Source organism: Carettochelys insculpta, chromosome 11 (assembly GCF_033958435.1).
Source record: "Carettochelys insculpta isolate YL-2023 chromosome 11, ASM3395843v1, whole genome shotgun sequence".
Classification (NCBI taxonomy): domain Eukaryota; kingdom Metazoa; phylum Chordata; order Testudines; family Carettochelyidae; genus Carettochelys; species Carettochelys insculpta.
The window spans coordinates 40,063,779-40,084,448 of NC_134147.1; the positions used below are offsets into that span (position 1 = coordinate 40,063,779).

The window sequence follows — 20,670 nt, forward strand, 5'->3', positions numbered from 1 at the left end:
GAGGGCACTGCAGTCAGCACAGACCTGAAGGCATCGGGGCACCCCCGTGCAGCAGAGGCCACTGTGCAAGCCACACATGGCTCTGCTGCCAGGACATCCCTATCCCATGGCCCACGGTGTGTAGGTTGGTGCTCATGGGGGGGAGGCAGAGCCTCAGGCTGCACTGCAGGAATGACTCACCATCTCTCTTCCTTGTCTTCTTCATAGCTGGTTCTCCATCCTCCGAGCCACTCCCACCTTGCTGCCAGGTCGAGCTTGCAGCTGGAGGGGCCATTGGAGTCTGTGAGGACCTTCAGCGGGATCACAGCACCACCCTGTTGACCATGACGTGGATCATGGAGTGGTGGCTGAGAGCTAACACGGAGTGCTGATCACGGGTCTGGGACTAGCTCATTTCCCAATTGGACGCCATCACCAGCACCTGGTGGGACATGGTGGTCCAGCTGCCTGTGGCCACCACCTCTGGCCCCCACCCTGCCCCCGCCAGCACTCCCTCAGGGCGTCATGGACCTGCTGCAATGAGCAATGGCCAGGGCCGCCCCCCCAGACCTCTTTGCTCCCCCTTCCCACCCTGACCCCACCACATCTCCTGCTCTTCATTCCTAACCCCATAACAGCCCCTCCCAAACCATACGTCCCCCTTCTCCCATCCCCATCTCAGCCTAGATGGGGGCTCTGAACCTGCAGCTGGAGGGGATCCCAAGGATGACACCACTCAGGGTCCCACTACCGTCAGGTTCATGACTCCCCACCTCCTCCATGGACTGAGGCCCCTCACCCACTGTCTCAAGCTCACCCATCCAAGTTCGTTCGTTGTTATGCCACTTCTTTTCAACACGTTTTTCTTTGTTTCAGTAAAACAATTATTTGTTCACCACACCCATGTCCATCTTTATTGAGCAGGGGTGGGCGAGGAGAGCGGGGATAGGGGGAGGGGTTTTGGTGGGGACAGGTAGGGCTCTGAGCCCAAGGCCCTTGCTGGGGATGCTTTGGGGAGGGTTACTGGGGGCTGTGGGAGAAGCTCTCCCTCAGGGCCTTGTGGATCTGCACACCACCCTGATGGGCCTCGTGGATGGCAGCTGTGTCCAGCTGCTCATACACACAACCCTCTCTCTTTCAATCCCCCTTGGTGTCTGGAAGCAATATGTCAACAGAAGTTTTTTTGCAAGATATCGTTCTACGCAAACTTCTGCCGACAAATCTCTGTAGTCTAGGCATAGCCTCTGACACAAAACTAGAGAAGAGATGAGATTGAAATTTTGACCAGTATGTTCTCCTGATACCTGACACAGTGTGCTGATATGAGAGTGCCTTTACCACAAGGACTTTCTTAGTGGTTTGGCAGCTCCCAATAAGTAGAAAAAGCAGAACTAATAATGCAAGAAGCAAAAATTACTTTTTTTTTCCCTTTAGGAAATTGATTACATGCAAAAATATACTGTATGCATACTAAATACAATTTTAAAATGTGATGGGCAGGAAGCATAAGTGATGCCATTTGGTTTTGTGGCATCAGTGTGGGCTGGTTAAGGAGGTGGAGATAAACTTTGGGGATTATTGATATAGCATGAGTAGAGCCAGATGGTTGTATTACACATCTTTTGTGTACTTGTTTGTTTCTTAAAGGAATTGCAGAATTTTGCCTTGGGCAATTTTTTTTCCTGTGCTTCTGTGTTCCCCTCTGAATTTACTTTTGACAAAGTGCATTGTGAAGATGGGGAATAGAATGCTTGTTCATTCCCATTCTTTCCTTTACGTGATTTTAAATTTGTTGAGTTGATGTTATTGTGCTTAAAAACAGCTTTTGATTTCTGAAAAAGGTTAGTAATAGATAGAGGTTCGGGGTGTGTTTTCTGGGCCTGCCGCCATTTGGAATATTGATTTTAAGGAATGTAATTTTTTTTAAAAATTTCCTTGTGTGTTTTTGGAGAACAAACTGCAGAAATGGCAAACAATTTTTTTTTTTAAATGTACTACTTATGTAGTGTTCTTACAATAAAGAAATGTCTTAAAGATTAATGAGCTAATGTTTCCATTACTTATTTGGGGTTTTGAGATTGTGGTGTACCTGATTCATGTTATCAAAAACACATACTTTGTGGTATTCAGGTCGAGTGGGAGATGGTTATGATAGGTAGGTGGTTCATAACTGGATGTTTATGTGACATTTGTTGGAACTGCTTATCACCGGAACCACCAAAATTTACATATATTTGTTATTTCCCTTTGAAAGCAAATTATGCTGTATTTCCCATAAAAGATAAGTTGTTTTAACAGATTTGTTAAATAAGATTTACGATCTACAGGCCTCATGCTTCCATCACACCAATTACATGCCTGTGCAAATCCATTGAGTTTGTTGGGTTTAATCCCGATTTATTTAACTATAGATCAGTGTTTCCCAATTTTATTTGACCATGGATCCCTTTTTAAACCTGAAAGAAACCCCAAATAACATTCTTACATATGGAGCAGAAAAAGTAGACCACAAATAAGTAAGGATAATAATAAACAAATGCTAAATAAGGTCGTAAGATCAACATTTAGTTTAATCGCACATATTTAAAAACAAAAATCACATTTAATGTGTACAAAAAAGAAGCTCAAAAACTGATATGCATTATATTGTCACTTGTCAGTGCGAAGAGTGGTTTTCTTATTTTCTTGGCAAATACTTTTTATATTTGATTTAATACTGGAAAGCTGGATTCGCATATCTGGTGTGGCATTTAGTCGATTTCTGTATTTCGTTCTGGTTGCTGTGTAATTTAAGAACCCAGTTTCGCACAAGTGTGTGCTGGTGAAGGGAAACAACTAACAAATTGCATGTCTTGATAAAGCTGAATATTCTTGACACAAGCTGCCCCAAAATGATCCACGCTCCCGGAGAATGAGTATGGGTATTTACGGTGGTAACAGGCAATCATCCACTGACTAATTGCACATGTAGTGACATCATCGTCCCCACTCTCTGGCTAAGTTGGCATTGCCCAGGGACGCTTAGTGTTGCAAACACAAATGAAAATTTTTAATAAAATTCATAAATGCTTAAATGTTAATTATTATTTTTACATCAAACTGTTGTAATATCAAAACAAAAAAGCAGTAAAGTAGCACTCTAGAGACTATTTGTTAAAGACTAATTATTTTATTTAATTAAATTATTTTGTTAGTCTTTAAAGTGCTACTTTACTGCTTTTTTTGTTTTGATAGTATATAGACAGCACGGCTTTCTCTCTGTTGTAATGAAATTTTCTCTTGGAACCATAGGGTTCCGCAGAGCTTCATTTGGAAGTACTGCTGTATATACATTTTAAAAAAAAAATCAGGTCCCGATGTAGTTTCCAGTGTAATTGTTAAATATCAAAATAATTGCGACGATCTGGAATGTCTTTTTCTGAGAGTGAGGAGCACACTGGCAGAACTCCACCTTTTTCTCAAGAGTAATATTTGTGTTTATTAGTTTCGTTCTTTGCTGTACATAGATGCCTAGAAGGTGGGCCCAATCCTGTACAGTTCTGCTCAGGTGGAGAAGTTTCATTCTTTTTTTTCCCAGCCTGGAAAGTATGGGACTGGAGCCTTTATTTGTAACCAAGTGTACTCGATATGAAAACCAAGAAACATGCAGTTCTAACCTTAGTGAAATTTCAGACTGTTTTTAGTCACAAGTCTGGAGTGACTACTTCTAATAATGATGCCATTGTACTCATCCTATCTGATCAGTTCTTGAAATGTTTTAGTAAGTCTATCTTACAACATTATAAGAAGATAATCAGCTGCCTTAGAAGGTCCCCATCTGGAGTATAGAGTTCTTTTACTGAAAGATGTTTTGCCTTTTTGAGATCGCTCTCACATTTCATCATCTGTTGTGCAGAGATGAAGTGCATATGAAAAGTCAGTGACTCTGAATCCATCTGTTGTTATTATTTTCCACTGATAATTGGCTTGAACAATGAAATGTCTGTGTCTGTAGCCTTTGAAACTGTACACCCTGTTTATTTTCTGGAGGTCTCACTCCATTCCCTCCACTCCACACACTTCTTTCTTTTTATTCTTTTGTCTTTGGGTTTTTTGTTTTGTTTTTGTTTGGGGGAGGGTGTTTTTGTTTTGTGTTTTGGCTTCATTTTCTTTCAAGTTTATAGTAACTGGAGCTTGCATGAAGATGACATTTTTGACTCTGTGCATCCGTATGTGTCACACGGCATCTAAAGCTTGCCTACAGTTTTTTGTCAGAGCCCTATGTCTTTTCTGTTCACTGCAGTATAGTGCAGTCTTACAGCTGGAATCCTGGCAGATCCAGAATGCATAGACACCTTACCTGAAGTGTGGTATTTATTTCACTTTCCTTATTAAAATATTAATTTAGAGTTCGGTATCTAATACGTATGGAATTAGATACTACCTATAATTGTATAATATATTCAGTGGCAGCTAGTTTTGCACGATACAGAGCATTAATATTGGATTCCACTAACAGCAGTTCCATTAGCCGGCTCGACCAGTATGAGATATATATGAGCAGGGAGGCATAACTACCATCCAGAACTGCCAAAACAGTCATTAGAAGCTCCATTGGGATGGACAAAGGCTTTTACACAGTGATATACTGATTAAATTTTTGTTCTATGCTTTATTTGCATCAAGGTTAGATCACTATCGTCTCTGTGAACCGTATTATCTAACACCTTATTTGAAAGGTCATTTCAATGCAAAAATGGTGAACAATATAGGGGTTCTAAAATTTCTGGTGGGATCCCTTTATAGAAGATTTTTGTGTTTTTTTTTTCTTAAATCCTGTTAGACTTAATAGGCTCCTAATAGCAATTTTATTTTTATTTTCACTCTGATTGTGTATTTGTGCAAGTAAAAGTCTTGCAGCCTTCTCCCATCATGCTACAGGAGTGCTAGGAAGCCTAGTAAAATAGGATGAGTGAAATGACAAGTGCTTGTTCCCTGCTAGATTAGTTAGTGAAATCCAATATCCTACCAAATCAGCTGTACTGCATGCTTTGGAACCCAAGCAAATATATGGTACCTTTCTTTTTAAGCCCGAATCTTTTTTTTGTGCAAATGACCTTTCCGAATGAAATTTTGGTATGGAACATAGGACAGTAGTACACAGTACATGTCATGCTGTAGGCTGCAGCATTAGAAATGAAGGAAAGGGGGGAGTATAATCTTATTTATGTTTCAATAGCAATAATTTAATACTGCAAGTTATTAAAAATAATTAAATTACTAAAGCCAGTATGTAGCTAGGACCTACAATACAAGGTCAATGAGATTTGACTCCTTAAGTTAAGAAGAGACACTAGTGAATTCCAATTGCTTAAAATTTTTGCTTCCTTGATTCTATTCTTGGGTTTTAAGGATGAATACAACACTAGAACATATTTTTTTTCCTCTGGAAACACAGGCTACATTGTGGCATTACATTATACATACTTCTTTGCAATAATAAATGTTTATGGATGTTTGTTGGGAAATATGGTCTTTAGTAATTTTAGTTATTTTGGAAGTAAATGTATTTTTGATACACTTTTATGAGGACAGATTTTTGGAAGTGACATTTTTAAAAAAACAATCTTCAGAAATTTCTCTTCCCTCAAAAAAGTAGTAAATAGGAGTGCATAATTTTTTCATAATTAGAAGTATGCTTTGTATGTAAAATATCTTATGTATAAAACAGAAAATAAAGGGGCAGCATAGACTAGAGAAATTTAGATTTTATATTATAACTCAACACTGGGTTTTTCCTGTTAGTTTTAAGCCACTGTTAGGAAAAGAATTGAGTGAGATTCTAATGAATTTTTATTAGGAGTGAAAGTGAAATTTTCAGGTGGTGTTTTGGTCTGTTTCTGTGTTGGTGGCGTATGTGGTAAAGCCAACGTGGCAAACATTTGCTTTATTTTGTTGTTATTATTATTATTGTTGTTGTTATTATTTTGCCAGAACAGTAGCCAGATTAGAAATTAATAGGGTTCATATATATTATTGCTGCTGTTGTTTATTTTATGTGAGCACAGAATTTAAGTGTGAGTTTTTTAGTTACTATCCCCTTAAAGAGTCTGTGTAGCTTGTCAGAGATCAGGACAGGTAGACTGCACAGCAGGCGTCTGATTTGAGCCAGTTACTCATTTGCTGAGTGTTTGTGTTTATGCAAAGGGGCCTCTTCCTGCATATTTAATCTAGAGTAAGGCAGTGGCTTTTGTTGTGTTTAGACCACATACCTCCAGTCCTCCTTCCTTACTCTGCAGCCAGCATAGGAGCACAGACAGCCTGGATAGTCAAAGTGCTTTTGTGTTTTCAAAACTCTCAACTTTCTGCAGTTGATTGGGAATTACTGTACAGCTCAAAGCCTGGCTCCTCCTGATTAATGGGTAAGTTTGTACTAGGTTAGAGCATACTTTTTGTTTCTCTTCCCCTTTATAAACGCACAAAATGCTTGATATTACCTGTTGTCCAGTCCTCCTTAAAGCAGTCCTGGACAGCTGAGACAGTTCATTGCAATGAATTAGATCAAGAATACAGGTGTTTCTGGAATACATGTTTGAATGCAGAGCTAAATGCTGCTGTATTGCAATAGACAGGTTCTTTTTGGGAGGGCAGGGAAAATGAGTTCAGCTTTATTCTTTATACTAGCAAATCCTGTTTTGTAACTATCCTGAAGATAACGCTTCCATTGTTTGCAGAAAGCTTTCAAACAACGTACAACACAGAACTGTAAAAGCTGTAAGAAACTCTCGTCTTCATTGTCTCCCAAGCAAGGGTTCTTACCAGAATGTCTGGGCTGTAATAAGATGATTTTTCTTTATGTGGAAATTGAGCCATCTCTTCATTGATATTAATAGCACACTCGAGATGTTGGCCATGATGCAGAGAGTACCAGGACTATAGAGTAGGGAACCTGATATTGTGGAGGTGGGGGGGAGGAAATGACAGTCCTACTGCTGCTCAGTGTGAGAGACATCCCTCCATGAGAATGGAGTTTGCATAATGGCATTCTAGGTTAACTGTTTACTATAGGCATTTTAATCTCCAGCTCTTTTAATATAGATGTAATTACTGTCTCTTGCTCTTGCACGTACTAACTCTACAGCTCAGTTTCTGATTCCGTCTGAACAAATTAATTTTAAAAATGACTTTCTAGAAAATCCATGTGGACTTTCTGTACAGTATATTCTACTGTATATACAGTGCATGCTGTAATAGTTACAGAATGTCAGTTTCCTTTTCAGAGTCAAATGAGAGAATTTGGGCCAAAAATCAAGGAAAAAAATGACAAAGGGCACCTCTTCAAAACAGAGTGGTGTAATGCAAAGCGTATTTGGAGACATGTGGAAAATGTGTATCAAGGCCCATAGTAGTTTTGGTTAGCAATTAACTATTTCCTTCATTTGAGTAACTCTTCTCAGACAGAAGAGTGTGCTGTTCTACCACATGTTGGAAAGTGTGAGAATCTAAATAAAATTTCATCAACCTTATTAAAATATGTAGGGACTTTGGTCGTCTTGGGTACAAATCAGACTCAGAAGCGTGTGTTAACAATTAGGCTGGTGAACGTTTCTAATAACAAAATTACAAATAACATATAAAATTTAAGTATATTACTTTTATGCTCTGGTTTAAAAAAAAAAACTTTTTATGAGGAAAAGTACCTTAGTCAAAGCACCTTGTGTGATTAGTGCTATTGTATTCTTAAATTTTGATTGATAGAGATAATAGTTTTCACTTAAAAATACAGACAGGTACTTTAACTTTCCATGACAATAGCTATTTGCATTTCTTTTATCTTTTTGTTTAACATTTGTGGGGGTTGGGATGGATTTGATTATTAACTCTTATTGCACACTAAGGTAAATGCTAAAACAAAGCTTTTGTTAAAGCTTCAAAGGTAAAACAGCAAATATTGTTTTTAGCCTTCAATATTTAAAGTCTGTTAAAGGATACCTCAAAAATATTTTCACATGACCATGACCAAGGATATCACTTTGTTGTAAGGTAAGAGAGAGAAGTTGTATTTTTTTTTCCCTTCCCCCCTGTAAAGATGGGCAGGCTTCTCCATTTCTGGTTTCTTGGCAGGCTGCAGACTTAGGCATATGAGAGAAAGGAAGGGAGGGAGAACATTTTAGATTAGTGCTGTCTGTCTCACAAGAAGAGATTTCAAATGCAAGTTCACAAGAATCTGAAAGGTACTTGCATAGAATAGACACTGCAAAGAGCAAAATACGCAGTAATAGAGCTTTTTGTAAGGTGGGGATGGGTGTGTTGTGTTTGAAGCCAAGAAAGCTAGAAGTTTAGTCTCTTAAACCAGAAATAATAAAATAATCAACAGCACACAAGTGCAAAAGGGAGGGCACCACGCGTAAGTGGGTACTGGAAGTGTGTTTGAAATTCCCTGAATGTGTAGTTATAAAAGGTAAACTAAACAGTTGTGGGTACTCAAAGTAATACTATTTGTCTTTAAATAGTGCCAGAGTAACACTGTTAGGACCTACAGTTACAGTGGCTGCTCCACAGTGGTTGGGGAGGAATCTTTCATATTACTATTTCAATTATGTGTGAGGTCAAATTTCAAGATGAGAATTATAACAGTCTCAAACTGTTTAAGACTAACATTAATTAATGTATGGAGAGTTATTTTAAGCAACCCTGAAAATGTCAGGCTAAAATGCACTGAAATATTTGATCATTTTGCTCTCTGTAAGATATTCAGTCATTTGATTCAACATTTGACAGGTTTAATACTTTTTGGGAACATGTCATGGTCCTTACGTCTGAAGAATCCAGCAAGGGCTGAGTGTATTATGTATTATGCTAAATATACGAGGCAAATAAACAGTCCTTCAGTGAAAGATGCTAGACTTATTTTCATAGTGAAATTTTGTACTGTAAGCAATGTGTACTTACCTTGTCTACTAATTACACTTTTGTTATCTGATAGTTTAAAAAAATTAAACGAACTGCTATTAGTATAGGGGTGTTGGCCAAAACTGAGTAGTTGTTCTCCAAAGGTTTGATAGAAATGAAATTTAGTATTGTTTTAAATGTAGGAATTTTTAGTGCTTAGCTTTATCCTCGTGGTGTTTATTTTATTTCAGTTTCGAGTAAATAAAAAGTGTCTCTGCATGGGCTTTGAGCATCCAACAAATTATTAAAAATCAAAGTACAATGTGAGCGGCTCACTTCTTCCACCATCAGCACATCAGCAGATAAAAACACCAGATATTTGGGTGTAGCGCAATCCATATATCCTTCTTCAGTAAACACACCCTGACTTACACACTTTGCATTTCCACCTGCATTTCATTTTCCAAATTGATGATAACACTTCGGTCAAAATGTATTGCATGATAGTCTATGGATACTTCACATTCACTACTGTGGAAGCCCTTCCGTAATGTTGAAGGCATTCCATTTTAGTTTATCCAGCTTACTGTGACTTACCAGGCCATCTTATTGGCACCCCTTTATTTGTCATTGTTTAGCAGAATCATTAAGCAATTCAGATTCTCTGAATTAAAAATAGTTGAAGTACAAATGAAATAAAAAAGGTGCAGTAGTTCATTTTTTGCTTATTTACAACCCTTAAAATTTTTCCAAACTAAACTCCCCTCCCACTCCAAAACAAACTCATAAAGATAATAGATAATGAAGGCAAATGTCAGCCTGGTTGTCTAGACTTAACTTAGATTTGAAGGAAAATACGGTCTGTACTATTCCATTGTTGGATCTCACAATTTAAATTGCATAAAATGCTAATTGTGGTTGTGAGGTTTTCATATTTCAGTGCTTCCAGGAAGCCTTGCACTAGATCATTAAAACTGAAATAATCAGTGTATACATTCAGTTGTGAAACTAAAGTTGTTAATAAAAATCAACCCACCAATAAATAGTAAATCGGATTTCTGAAACTGTATTTTTAAGACAGTCTGCTTTCTAGGTATTGAAATGGTGTTTCTCCCCCAAAGGTTTTGGTTTCTAATCATATTTACCCCTTTTTGGCTTCTCAAGGTTGGGATGTTGGCCCTGATCCTGCAAACGCTCACACATGTGAGCAACTTCTGCAAGTGAGAAGTTTCAATCTGAGTACTACTCATCTGTGTGAAGTTACTCAAGTGAGCCAGTGGGTGTGGGAAGAGGGTCCTTGTTCATCTCATTTTGGCTTCTGTACAATGCCACACTTGCTCAAGTACCATAAAATACTCCTGTTTAATTAGTGTAATCTTCTTTCCCATGCCTTTCAATTTCATTGTCTGATTTATATTATTGATTGAATTCAGCTTTACAGTCATCACTCACAATTAGGGCACTCAAAAGTCTCACTCTCGTGGATACAATTAGTCTCCCTGAAGAAATTACCTGTGTGAGTAAAGGTTGCAGGATTAAACTAGTACAGCGAAATCCTACTCTGAGCTCAATAGCAAAGCTTATTTTGACTTTTTGTTTGGATCAGACTCAGGGTCAGTGTGATTAGTCAGGACCCATGTTCCCTGTAATTTTCCCCCTGTGGGTATATGCACCACCCATAGAAACATATGCTGCATGCTGTGGGTGCTCTGCTAATCACCTGGATGGTGTCTGAATCTCTCCTGGGTGGCTGCTGGAGTACTCAGCGTACAGGGGACACTGGGCAGAGTGTGATCTGTATTCCACTGAAATCAATGGTAGGCTTTCTGCTGACAGTAGTTTTGAGAACAAGAAGTCGTCTTGGGGCACCTTATAGGCTAACATATTTTGGAGCACAAGCTTCCATGGGCAAAGACCCACTTCATCAGATGCATGAGTGAGGGTGGGGAGTGGTTTCATTAAAGTCGGTGAAACTACCTGTGTACATAAAATACTCAAATATATAGATGTTTGCAGGATAGGGGCCAAAATTTGCATGCTAGTGTTTTGGTGTTCTTAGGCAGGGAGGGATAGGTCAGTGGTTTGAGCATGGCCTTGTAAGCCCACGGTTGTGAGCTTAGTCCTTGAGGAGGGCAGTTAGCAGTCTGTGGCAAATAGATTTAAAAAAAATCTGTCAGGGATGGTGCTCTGCCCTGCCAGGCGGGCAGGGGTCTAGACTGAATGACCTCTCAAGGTCCCTTCCAGTTCTGTATGTATCTCCACAACTTAAGTGTTTTTTTGTTTTTGTTTTTTTCAGTAGACTTAAGACCAAGATCACATACCCAGTCAGTGAGTGATTTCCCTAATATAACTGAAATCATTCTTTGCTCCCAACCCTGTGTACAAGTTGCTAGATGGGGATGAGCAAACTTTTAAGGTTGGGCCCCACTTTTTGTCCCTTCAATTTGCAGGGCCTCCCAAACCTGTCTAAGGTAATCCAAACCAATAGACATTTTGGTTATGGTCATATATGATATAATATCTGTCAGATATAATCTCCATCACTGGAGATATTCAAGAACAGGTTAGACAGATGTCTATCAGGGATGGTTTAGATAGTACTTGGTCCTGCCATTGGGGCAGGGGACTGGACTCGATGGCCTCTCGAGGTCCCTTCCAGTCCTAGTGTTCTATGATTCTATATTTAAAAAAAAAACAAAAAAAAAAAACTCCTTTTGGCACATATAAGAAAATTGGTCTGTAGACTGTAAAAACTTTATTAATCAGTATGTAAGTGAGAATACACAGACATAAGAAAAGAAACATACTTAAACATTTTTAATGAGATGGATGAGCCTGAGACCCAGCAGCAGATCCTGCTGTCTCCCCACTTACAAAATTTCATGCCCTCCTGAGGGGTCCCACCCCCCACTTTGTGCACCTGCTAGACCAGGATTGCCCCCCTGGAGCAAACACTGCTTTGGAGTTGTGTGGATGTTTTGTAGCATGTCTACTCAGTGTTCTCCACAAGTATTTAGGAAAATGGGCAGATGATATTACCAAGGGACAGAATTTAATTCAAAGTAGCCATTTTCAAAAATTTTAGTTCAGTTTTAATATGGTCTCCTTGTATGCTTCAGATCTGTTCTGTGTTGCAAAGTGCAATGCCACAGGTTTGCCTGAAACATCCAGAAAATAGATACAGCAGAACTGATAACCATGAAATAGATTTAAAGGATCTGATGAAGATAACATCTCCAGCAAAGTGGAACAAAAACCTTTATTGCTGTGACTCTCTCAGTAAATAGTATGTCAGAGCTGATGTATGTTATTTGTAAGGGTTTTGATACTTTACATGTTATAGTGAAGGCAAGACGTGCCCATTATTCTCTAGTATTGGGCCTGTCTTTTAGGGCCCAATGTAGAATATCTTTGCTTACACAAGTAGTCTCGTTTAAGACAGTGGGGCTGCTTGTAAGCACTCACAGGTCTTGGACCTTCATCTCAGATATTTTATAATTAGAGCTATATAAAAATACTCAGTGAAGGTGTTTAAAACTCTTCTAATTTTTCAAATTAGTGAAAAATCAAAATGCTTTTTATTTCATCTTGGTTTGAAACCTTTTTGTCAGATGTCATTTTTTCAGAGATGAAAAGGTGATGTGAAAATTCTGTTTTTGCAAAAATTAAATGGTAAATGAGGGGAATTTCCTTCCAAAAGGCTGTTGTGAAAAATCTGTTCCCCCTTCCCTCCACTCCAGAAAAAATGGATGACAAAAAGCTGCACCGGATCCTGGAGATGGCGTAATCTCGTTTGTTCAGTTTCACAAATACACCCAAAAGACCTCAAGCTTTACCATGTGAATTTTGGAGAACAAAGTTTTATGCAGCCTTATTATTTCACATACCAGAATTTCATCAAGTTTCCATTTCATGTTAGACTGCCTAGAGCAGCAAATGCTTGCGTATTTGTCTGTCTACTGAATTAACATATTGGATTTTGTGTGGTGTTCTGTGCACTTTAGCAAATCAACATTTCAATGAAATTATTTTATTCTATTAAAGCTTTTGGTCAATTGACATGGAATTAATTCTAAACACTGTTAGTAACATGATCTAAATTAATAAACAAATGTTTTTCTTGTCTCCTGTACCATATGTTGATCCCAATTACATGAACAGAAAGTGGAAGGTTGTCATGTTTCTTAAAGCACTACATAGTGTTTTGCGTAAGAGAAGGTACATAAGATTTAGCAATATATGTTATAAAAATGTTCTTGCAATTGTTCTTCTTTTTTCCTTTGATCAGTGACTTTTTTTTTGTAATCCGTTTTTCTTGTTAATGCTGTGCTTTTGTGAAAAGAGAACATCCAGTCTCCTCTAGGACTCTATTCTTTGGAAAAGTTACAGGGGAGGGGGGAACATAGAATTCAAGCGAGTTTGGCTTCTGAAACGAGAAACAAAGGCGTGAGTCATATATTATTCAAAGTGAAACTAAATTGATAGACATCAAGATTAAGAAAGTTTATAGTGGAGAACAAAGATGTCTCATCTTCAGGGTTTCTTTCCCTCCCCCCAAACACGTATTGTTCTTGTTAAACTGGAGAACCTCATACTGGCTGGTACTGATAAGCAGCTGTCCTGTGACATTTTGTTTCTGTTAACTCTCTCTGAAAGTCATTCATCATTAAACATGATCAAATTCATTTGTTGTTTTATTTATGTTTGTACTTGCTAAGGTGGTAACAATGAAAATGGCTTCAGGCGTTGTCACTAGCTCTGCTCAGCCAATGACCTGTGGTATCCTTTTTGTCTCCAGGGTAAGAAGAGTGACACTTTTGAGTGGCTGTAACTGAAGATTGCTTTGCAGAAGCAGCTAAAGCAGGTAAATACAAATACCATTTTGCTGTCTGGTTTTTACAGAATGACAGCCTCTATATGGGCCTGATCCTGCAAAACCCATGAAAGTTTCTTGCTTGAGGAATAGTCACAGAGGAGGATCTGTGTTAATCTGTATTTTAACAAAACAAAGAAAAAGTCCTGTAGCACTTAGACTTACAGTGCTTTTGCGAGACAGACCCACTTCTTCAGATGTGGAAATTCTGAATTCTGTCCCACAAAAGCTCATCACTTAATGAATCATTTGACTGCCTTTTTGTTTCTTGAGGAAGTAGCCCTTTGATTTCAATGAGAATATTGCATGAATAGGGACTGCAGGATTGGGCTCTAACATTAATGGCCTTAAGCCCAGAGCATCTCCAGCTAAACCAATTTGTTATATCCTCAGTTGAAACTTAGGGATAGAAGCTCAAAGGTGGCACTTTTGGCGCACACCCATTTTCCTCTGGGTTCATTTGGCCGTCAGTCTTGTCCTTAGTCTAAATTCTAGCAGGCTTCTTTAATTTATGTTGGCTGCCTGTTATCCAAGGGGCTCTCCTTAGAGCTGGGGACCATGTCATGTGGTGTCAGACTTGCTACAGAGTTTTTTAGCAAGCTGAAGACTCCTTTACATAAGATGCATCCCAAGGGATGGTCAAATTGACATTGCATCTGCTTGGACTTGGGCTAACACAGCAATGTAAGAGCAGAATTTGGCTCTTAATCTTTTTACTACTACTTATCCTTTTAATAGTTAAAATACATGATTGTGGTCTTTTGGGGCATAGCAAAAACAAAACAAACGAGCATCTCCCCAAAACTATTCTTTTAAAAAATAAACGGGGGGGAGAAAATCTTTTGCTTCTGCCTTCAACTCCTTGCCTTTCTTTTTGTTGACTTCTGTAAGTTTAAAGTTAGAAACGAATATTAACATCACAAAAGTGGTGATTCATAAAATGAAGTTGCAGAAGACAGGAGTAACGCATGTCAGTGTTTGGTATTGAAGTGGTGTCATCTGACTGAGGTTCATATGGCTGCTTTATAATCACCTTCTTTGAGAAATTAATAGTCGGTTGAGCACCATAGCAACAAGCAACACTGATGTAACCATTAAGCACTGGCTGCTGTTTGCTGTGATGTCAGTGCTGTTCTCTTGGCCTTTCTTCAAATATAAAACTATTTCATTTTACATTTAGAATTTTACAGAAAGGTTAAATGTACTGAAGTATTAGTTATTTTTATTTATTAAAAAAATGTGTGTTCAGGAAAAAATCCCAACACATTCTCTTCTGTTTCAAATTAAAATGGATTTATATATAATGTGTTCCTTGGCTTTTTGTTGCCCAAAAGAAAAAAAATTTCTACTCACTCAGGGTGAAATTCATGGAGTTCAAGTGAATATTGTAGTCTATGGCCATTCCTGTTGTTTATGTCAGCAACGTGGTATATGCCTTCCTGCAGAATGTATGTTTTATTATTGTTTGCTTAAGGGGTGCCTAAGATGTCTTAGGTACTTTTCAGACATTCGAGACAGGACAGACTCTGCCCTGATAAGCTTACAGTCCAAGGAATGTAGATGTTTTGTTTCTCCCAGGCCTGCTGATGGGGGGCAGGTTGAAATGAGGCAATTGCCCAGGCTCCCAAAGATTTCCTTGAGTTCGAGGTCTCTGATTGCTGCTGCAGTAGCTCTGCTGACAAGCATCTGTTGATTGAAATATGCTTTTCATATGCCCCATGCAGGTTCCAGGGCGGGGTTGCGTGGCCCTGGGACATGCCTGGGGTGTATCGAAAACATCTTTCAGTAAAGAGGTGCTGCTGCAGTTTTACCCAGAGTCGGTAGGTTGGCTCCAGGGAAGGGAGGGGATGGGACTGAGGCTGGCCTGCCCAGGGCTCCTCTCGTGAGGATGTGGGGTGCTTGAGGTCCCTCCGGAGTGCTGGGGTGGTTTGTGGCCCCGGTGGAGGGAGGAGGGCAGAGCTCCGTTCATCTCTGATTGGGTGCCAAAACTGCTGTCAGTGGGCCTGGTTTCTCCTTTGGATTTGATTGAAATTGGCCTGATGTATAATGAAATGCTTTGCACACGGGGATACATCAGACCCATTCATGCTCTACAATATGCTTGTAACGAATCATTTATGCTTAAACATGTGCACCTCAGAGAAGGTGACACATGTGAGTTTAGGAATACTATTAGCAGTAAAAAGCAGTGTTTTACATTAACCTGAAGTTCCTGACCTACATTTGCAAAAGAAAGATACTTTCCATTATGGTAGCCGTCAGACAATACACACTTGAGCTTGTCCTCTGGCATGCTTCAGGCAATGTGAAGTAGTTTAGATGAGTCAGAATCCTAATGAATAAAGCCAGAAGGGACCATTAGATCATCTTGTCTGACCTCCTGTACATCACATTTAATCCAGTCTCCCCACCCCCAACACACTAAGCTCAGTAACTTTGTGTTTTGATTGAAGCACAACTTGTTGCACACCTTCCAAAAAAGCATCTAGACTTTGAGTTCCAGATGTTAAGATTTGAAAAATCTACCATTTTCCTTGGTGGCTTACGTGATCAGGTAGTGGTCATACATGCAAACGTGTAATGCCTCATGTTTCCAAAAGGCAGAGCAGAACACACAGTTGAATAGGATGCAAAGTTATTCTTAATTGTCAAGATTTACTTTCCATGGCAAATTATGGATCTTGCCTTGCTCCCATTGAAGCCAACAGTATGACTTACATGGTGATTTCAGTGGTTGAAGAAATGGTCTGTTCTTCCTCGAGTGTCCCCGTGGGTGCTCCATGATAGGTGTCGGGCTTGCCCCGGTGCTGCAGGTCGGATCTTTCCAGCAGTTTCTGCCGGACCGCTCCCTTGCGCGCTCCTGGCCACATACGCGATCCGGTCCCCGCCAGTTCCTCTTTAACCGTCATCGGCTGCAGACAGAATCCGCTCAGGCTACGGCCAGAGTTAGCGTATTTTATGTTTTCAAAGTGTTTAGAGTTTCTTTTTCAGTCTTTTAGCTTAAGTTAGCTTGTTATTCTTTTCAAAAAAAAAAAAGAAAGAAGAGAGTAAAAACTAAAGTTTTACAGCCTTAGTAGCAAGGGGAGCAGCGGAGGCCCAGGGACGTAAGGCCATTAGGCCTCCTGCCGCGGTAGGCTGAGTCCGAGAGGGGAACAGGCACAGAGAAGGTGCTAAGAACCCTATTAACAACTCAGACTCACCACAATGTCCTCTTCAGGATTCAAAAAGTGTGAGTCATGTCACGAAGCGATGCCGGCCTCCGATGGGCACAGTCAGTGCATTAGGTGCCTCGGGGAATCTCATGTCACCCAGAAATGCTCCTTCTGCACAAAGCTCACAGCCAGAGCAAGGAAGGACAGAGAGATGCGGCTGAAAATGCTGCTCTTTGACAAGGCCCTCCAGCCAGACGCGCTGGAGCGGCCTCAGCAGGAGGGACCCGCAGGGGCCCATAAAAGGAGAGCTGCTTCCCTAACCCCATCAGCGCAAAAACGGAGGAATCTTTCACCAACCCGATCCCTGCCGGCAGCCACAGCGAGCGGGACGGGTGGAACGCATAGCCCCCAGCCACAGTCACAGCTGAGCGGCGGCGGCGCGGAGATGCACGTGGCAGAGGCTGAGCCTCTGATAATCAAACAGCCTCCCCGCACCGTGGGCAGGGCGGCGGCCAGGCAAGCGCCGGAACCGGCAGCACCGCAGCTAGCGGCACCGACCCCCGGGGAACCAGCGGTGCAGAGCTCGCAGGCACGCGGCCTTCAGGCACCGGGGGAGACCACCTGCGTGGCACCACAGCGGAGCATGCCGAGCACGGCGCAGACAGTGGGGCCGAGAGCCCCGACGCGGAAAGGGGCGGACCCAGCCTCACAGGGGAGGGGAAAGGCAGCACAGAAAACCCAGCACTGCAGCCCTTCTCCAGACAGGGCTCCAGGGCTACTCGCTCTAAGCCCTCCACTTATGCTGCGGACTCCAACGAGGCGGCAGGGATCACCTCCAGTATACCCTGAGCCCGCATCTCCGTTCCTACAGCCAGCATCACCATGGTTCGGACCACCATCGCCCTTCCTGGGCTTTGAACCCCTGGAGTACTGCCACAAATCAGTCTCTCCATTATCTCAATCACCCAGACGATCTCGCTCCCCCAGATGCAGGCGGTATGCGCCTCCAGAGTGGTCCAGGTCTCCATCTCCGGAACAGTGCCCGTGTTGCCATGGTTGCCCCTATCACGCAGGGCATAGACACCATAGGCATACTCCCAGGGACAGATCCCCCCAGATGGTTCAATATCCCCAAGGGCAATCGCGGACGGGGATGGAAACGCAGATATCTCAGGGTGAGTTGATTCTGGAACCCCGAGATTTTCCCTCGCAAATATCTAGCGAGAGGATGTATCACCGTCAACAGGACCTAGAGGGGTCCAGAGAGGCTTACCCTAGCGGTTCCTCGCTATCTTCCCCTGACAAGGCCACAGCCCCAGGGGACGTCCATCCTCCAGACGATCTCAAACAGTTCCAAGAGCTGTTTAAAAGGGTGGCCTTCACGCAAGGCATCCAAACAGCAGAGGTGCAGGAGAAACACCATAAGCTCCTTAAAAACCTGAGACCTCCGGCCTCTTCCAAAATAGCTATTCTGCTTGATGAAGCAATCATGGAGTCTGCCACCACAATATGGCAGACCCCTGCGTCCCCTCCGCCTATAAACAAGAGAGCGGATAAGAAGTACTTCGTCCCGGCGAAGGGCATGGAGTTCCTGTTCAGCCACCTGCAACCAAATTCTCTGGTGGTGGAATCGTCTCAACAGAGGTCGAAAACTTCTCAGTACAAGACAGGGGGAACGGACAAAGATGCCAAGAAACTAGAGTTGTTCGGCAGAAAGGTCTACTTCTCCTCTACCCTACTGTTGAGAATGGCGAATTACGCAGCGCATCTAGCGAACCATAATTTCGACAACTACTCCAGGCTGACGTCCCTTATGGACTCGCTTCCAGAGGACAAGAAGCCGGTGCTCAAGGCCATCGTGCAGGAAGGCTACGCAGCCTCGAGGACGGGAGTTCAGATCGCCCTAGACGTAGCGGATACGGCAGCACGCTCAACAGCGACGGCAGTGGTCATGTGCAGGGAGTCCTGGCTCCAGACATCGGGTATCCCGAGGGATCTGCAGGCGAAGATCGTTCATCTCCCCTTTGACACGCAGAAGCTATTTGCTGAATCAACCAACTCGGTCCTTCATTCCAGTAAAGTCTCAAGAGCTACTCTCAGGACCTTGGGGATTTACACCCCTCCATACAGAAAGAAAAAGTATTACCCTCAACAAAGACGATACCAGTATCAACCACAGTGTCCCCAGTACCACAGGGGCTACGAGCAGGGGCGACATCAACAGCACCAACAGTACAGAACTCCCAGGCAACGTTCTCAACAGAGCCGTGCGTCCTCGGGGCAGGCCCAAAGGTCACAAGTTTGACACACAGATCGAGGGCTGCACTATCACTACCATCGCGCAATGTCATCCGAAGCTACTATTCCACCATCGCCTCCGACCATTCTACGACCAGTGGCAAGAGATCATAGCCACAGGTCACGCGATTCCCTTCCAGTCGCTCCCACCGCCACGACCTCCACCCAGACCCCACCTAAAGGACGCCTCCCACGAAGCGAGACTCAAGCAGGAGGTAGACCATCTTATGCTTATAGGGGCAGTGGAAAGAGTGCTGGAGAAACTCCGAGGGAAAGGGTTCTACTCAAGCTACTTCCTCACAGAGAAAAAGACAGGAGGCTGGAGGCCCATCCTAGATCTTCGAGGTCTCAACCGGTATTTGCGCAAGCAACTCTTTTGGATGATCACAGTCGCCTCTATACTTACGGCACTGGACGATGGAGATTGGTTCGCAGCCCTCGACTTACAAGACGCGTATTTCCACATAACTATTCACCCGGCTCACAGGCGTTTTCTCCGGTTTATGGTAGGCAAAGAACATTTTCAGTACAAGGTTCTGCCATTCGGCCTCTCCTCGGCCCCCAGAGTCTTCACCAAGACCTTGGCAGTGGTGTCAGCCTACCTGCACAGACAGGGGGTTTTTATATTCCCATATCTGGACGACTGCCTACTGAAAGAGGCCTCGAAGGAGGAGGTACTTCGCATGATACGCGTCACAGCAGACACGTTCTCTTCGCTGGGCCTGGTCATCAATCCGGCAAAATCAAAGATAGACCCCGCACAGGACATAGAGTTCATAGGGGCACGTATAAATTTCCATCACAGCAAGGGTTTATCTTCCAGATGCCCGCTTTCGCGCCATTGGTTCCCTCGTGCAAGTCATCACCTTCAGCCCTACGGTGCTGGTTCTGACGTGCTTACAGCTGCTGTGCCACATGGCAGCAGTAACGTTTGTGGTACAGAACGCCCGATTGCATATGCGCAGCATGCAGCACTGGCTGGTGAGCGTCTACAAACCGGCAGCACACACCGTCCACAGGGTGGTGTCGCCCACGACAGAGGTGCGCAGATCCCTGCAATGGTGGGTGAACCCCGAGAACATGCTAACAGGGGTGCCCTTTCACCAACCACAAATATCTGTTTTTCTCACTACCGGTGCCTTCCACATAGGGTGGGGAGCACACATGGGCGAAAAGGTGACGCACAGACTGTGGTCCTCCACGAAACAGTCACTGCACATAAATATACTGGAGCTCAGAGCAGTATTCAATGCCTGCAAACACTTTCGAGACCATATACAAGGCAAAGTAGTCGGGATCAGTACAGACAATACCTCCACCATGTTTTATATAAATCGGCAAGGAGGAGCTCGGTCCCGTGCCTTATGTGCAGAGGCAGTCCGATTGTGGAACTGGTGCATCGCCAACAATATAACCTTGAAAGCCTCGTATTTACCAGGCGCTCACGATGTGAAGGCAGACCAGCTGAGCAGGTGCTTCGCACTCACACACGAGTGG

At 42.3% G+C, this 20,670-nt stretch overlaps 1 protein-coding gene across 12 annotated transcripts in view; it reads left to right on the forward strand.

Annotated features, from left to right (window-relative positions):
• FOXP1 (forkhead box P1) overlaps positions 1 to 20,670 on the forward strand; it is a 556,626-nt gene that overhangs the window by 224,491 nt on the left and 311,465 nt on the right. For all 12 annotated transcript variants that reach the window (XM_075005970.1, XM_075005965.1, XM_075005964.1 and 9 more), the window contains one exon: positions 13,649 to 13,714. The gene's annotated coding sequence lies outside the window, so the exon portion shown is untranslated. The remainder of the gene's footprint in view (positions 1 to 13,648; positions 13,715 to 20,670) is intronic.